The following is a 4,452-nucleotide window of genomic DNA, read 5'->3' as shown; positions in this document are numbered from 1 at the left end:
CGTACTTCCAAGAATTTTACAGAGGCAATTGTTGAGACACGGGGAAAGGACGGGCAGAAAGAATGGCCCGGCCTTTGAAGTACGGGCCGTACTTTCCTTAAAATTTCCAGAAAGTTAAAATTTGCAAAGATCAAAGAACACCCACAGAGTATGGGCCGTACTTTCGTCGTAGAATTCATCAATTATCGTTGAAAATGGGATTTTCATCACAACACTCCCTGTTTTGGTTTCTAAGTCCCGAATTATGAACATAACCTAACTTATAAGGTTCAAAATGACTCGTATAACACTTTCATATTCCATACGAATTTATTTGATGTTACATTATCCCCCCCTTAAGATCATTCGTCCTCAAATGAGAATCATAGCCTAGAAAGTATTCACTAAACCACAAGTTGTTTCAAACAAACACAACGATTCATCTAAGAATAATTAAAACGCTAGCTCATACCTGCCATAGAGAACAAGTGAGGATATCTTTCCTTCATGTCTTCCTCCGCTTCCCAACTTGCTTCTTCTGTGTCATGGTTTCGCCATAACACTTTAACCGATGCCACATCCTTCGTTCTCAACCTTCTAACTTGACGATCTAGAATCTGAACCGGTTTTTCTTCGTAAGATAACCCTTCACTAATTTCAATTTCTTCATGGTTCAACACATGGGAAGGATCAGGTTTGTACAATCTCAACATCGAAATGTGAAATACAGGATGCACCATGGCCATATCAGATAGTAACTTCATCTCATAAGCCACCGTCCTAACTTTCCTAACAATCTCATAAGGGCCAATGAAACGAGGACTAAGCTTCCCCTTTTTACCATACCACATTACTCCCTTCATCGGCGACTCTTTCAAGAACACCTTGTCGCTAACAGAAAACTCTAGCTCATGTCGCCTCATATCCGTATAAGACTTCTGTCTACTCTGAGCTGTCTTAAGTCGTTGCACAATGAGATTAACCTTCTCGATTGCTTCATGAACTGAGTCGGGACCCAAAAATTCTACTTCAGTTGGTTCAAACCAACCAATCGGAGACCGACCACACCTCCCATAAAGAGCCTTATAAGGAGCCATTTGGATACTTGCTTGGTAGCTGTTGTTGTACGCGAATTCCACAAGAGGTAAATGTTCATCCCAATTTCCTCCGAAATCTATAGCACAAGCTCGCAGCATATCTTCCAAAGTCTGAATAGTTCTCTCTGCCTGCCCGTCAGTTTGAGGATGGAAAGCAGTGCTCAATTTCACTCTAGTCCCCAAACCTTCCTGAAAGGATGTCCAAAAATGATCAGTGAATTGCGTACCTCTCTCTGATATGATGGATGTCGGAATCCCATGCAATCTAACTATTTTCTTTAGACATAGCTTGGCATACTTCGCCGCGGTATATGACGTCTTCACAGGGAGAAAATGGGCAGACTTTGTGAGTCTATCCACTATCACCCAAATCGAATCAAACTTGGCCTTTGTACGGGGTAAACCCACAACGAAATCCATATTGATCTCCTCCCACTTCCACTGCGAAATCTCGATATTCTGAGCCAGGCCTTTGATGTTCAGCCTTAACCTATTGACAGTTCAAACACTTAGCCACAAAGTTAGAAATATCAAACTTCATGCTTTTCCACCAAATAGTGTTGTTTCAAATCCTTATATATCTTGGTGGATCCCGTATGAACCGAATACTTGGAACTATGAGCTTCCATCATTAATTCTTGTCGAAGACCATCAACATCGGGAACACACAATCGTCCTTGCAACCGCAGAACACTATTGCCAGTCCCAACAGTAAATGAAGTATACTCACCCTTTTTCACTACATCTCCCAGCCTTGCCAAAGTTCATCATCATATTGCTTGGATTTAATCCTTTCCACAATGTCAGTCCGTGATGGCGTGATTCCTACTAACTCTCCATCTTCAGTTTCATCAAGTCTGACCCCAAGACTAGCAAGTCTTCGAATTTCCTTCCCCATGGGCATGTCATGACCGCTCAAATAAGCTAACGTGCCCATAGATTTTATACTCAAAGCGTCAGCAACCACATTAGCCTTACCAAGATGATACAGAATATTCAAGTCATAATCTTTTAACAACTCCAACCACCTCCTATGTCTGAGATTCAACTCTCCCAGCTTAAAGATGTATTGCAAGCTTTTATGGTCAGTAAAAACATCGCAATGCTCACCATACAAATAATGACGCCAAATTTTCAAGGCAAATACCATGGCTGCTAACTCTAAGTCATGAGTCGGATAAATCTTCTCATAATTCTTCAACTGTCGCAAAGCATAAGCAATCACCTTACCATTCTGCATCAGTACACAACCCAAACCAATTCTGGAAGCATCACAATACACCACATATCCACCAGACCCAGAAAGTAAGGTCAAAATAGGAGCCGAAGTCAACCTTGTCTTAAGCTCTTGGAAACTCTTTTTGCAAGCTTCGGATCACTGAGACACAGCAGTCTTCTGTGTCAATTTAGTCAATGGAGAGGCTATAGACAAAAAACCTTCCACAAACTTTCTGTAATAATTTGCCAAACCCAAGAAGCTACGAATTTCCGTCGCACTAGTTAGTCTAGGCCAATCCTTAACGGCTGAAAGCAGTTTTCGGGATATCCTTCTCCTTTATCTTCAATTGGTGATACCCAGACCTCAGGTCGATCTTTGAAAAGAACTTAGCACCCTGAAGTTGGTCAAATAGATCATCTATCCTAGGTAAGGGATACTTATTCTTAATGGTCACCTTATTAAGATACTCGTAATCCACACACATCCTAAGGGAACCATCTTTCTTTCTAACAAACAAGACTGGAGCACTCCAAGGTGATGAACTTGGTCGGATGAAACCTTTATCCAACAAGTCCTTTAACTGATCCGTTAATTCCCTTAGCTCCGCTGGAGCCATACGGTAAGGTGGAATAGAAATAGGTTAGGTGTCGGGAATAATATCTGTTATATCCCGCATTTTGTACGTCGGAATATTTTAAGACAATTGCGGGAAGTTGAGGACAAGATCATCTCCAAAAAAAATTATCTTAGTGTATAAGTTGGTTATGAATACTATCTATGAATATTATTGGACGGAAATATTGAGAAAGGCTAGGGGCAAGAAGAGAAATTCGCAAAATGGGCCGTGGAAGTAATGCGGAAGGCTAGGGGCAAAATGGTAATATTGAGAAAGTTGAGGGGCAAAATGGTCATTTGCCATATTGGCCATGTGTGAGGAAAAAGGGTGGCCAAATAAGTCATCTTTTAGCCAAATTCAAAGAAAAAGAAAAGGAAAATTCTAGAAATTAAAAGAAAGGAAAAGAAAAGAAAAATCTAGAAAGGGCATGTGCCCCTCACATGCCTAAGGCCTTATATATATAGGAGAGGTTCATCATCTTACTAAGAGAAAGCAAAAAAAAAAAAAAGATGAAGAGAGGAGCCAAGGTGAGGGTTCGGCCAAGCAAGAGAAAAAAAAAATTTGAGCTATGGAAAAGTTGTTCAATAAATAATTTTCTCTTAGTTTCTTTACTCCTTGAAAGGCTCTCTACAACATAAGCAAGTCGTTGGAACAAGAAAAACATCTTTCCCTTGGAAACTATGTCCTAGCCGAGTGGGGAAAGGTTAAGGAAATAAGGTGAGTTTGATCTTCTTTACATGTTTTAAGGATGTTTGTGGATGTTGTTGCATGTAGGAATGAATGAAAAACATGAAAATGTGGATGTTGAAGTTTAGCCATAGATGAAGATGTTTGGCCGTGTGCATGGTTGCATGTTAGAAGTAATGAATTAATTGAATTTAGCATGTTTATGTGTTGTTGGAGAGTGTAGAGATTGAATGAAACTCATAGGATAATGAATGTTGAGGAATGGGCCGTGTAGGGGGGCTGTTTGTGTGTGTAAAAAAATGAATTGATGTTATCTAGTATTTTGGTTGTCGTCTTTATGAATTCTATGACGAAATGAAGAGTAATGATCCAAGTTGAAACTATAAGTCGGGTGGGCTGTTTGGAAACCAATATGATTGTGTTGTGATTTCAATATGTTTTCTTGAATTTATGGAAACAATGTTGTTAAGGAGTGGATTATTAGTATCGTTGATGAATTTAGAAGAAAGAAATGCACTATTGTTGTCTCTATGAAAGTTGGTAGTTTCGGGTGAGGTGGCATGTCATTTGGAGTGTCTTGAATATTGTATGAATTACTTGGAATATTTGTAAATCGTGTTTGAAAGGCCTCGGAATAATAGTGAACGAATGATCAATAATGTGAGTTTGAATATATGTAGCTTACTTGAAGGTGAATGAGATGTTATTGAATTGAATTGAATATGTTTGGAGATGTTATTGTTCGTATTGTGGTTGGTTTGGCCGGGTTGAATTCCCGGATTGTTGTTGATTGAAATTAGCCAAGTTTCATTTTAAGAATCCAACTCCAAAATGCACTAACCAAGATTTGGTAA

Source organism: Lycium ferocissimum, chromosome 3 (assembly GCF_029784015.1).
Source record: "Lycium ferocissimum isolate CSIRO_LF1 chromosome 3, AGI_CSIRO_Lferr_CH_V1, whole genome shotgun sequence".
Classification (NCBI taxonomy): domain Eukaryota; kingdom Viridiplantae; phylum Streptophyta; class Magnoliopsida; order Solanales; family Solanaceae; genus Lycium; species Lycium ferocissimum.
Note: the sequence above shows the minus strand (reverse complement) of the source record.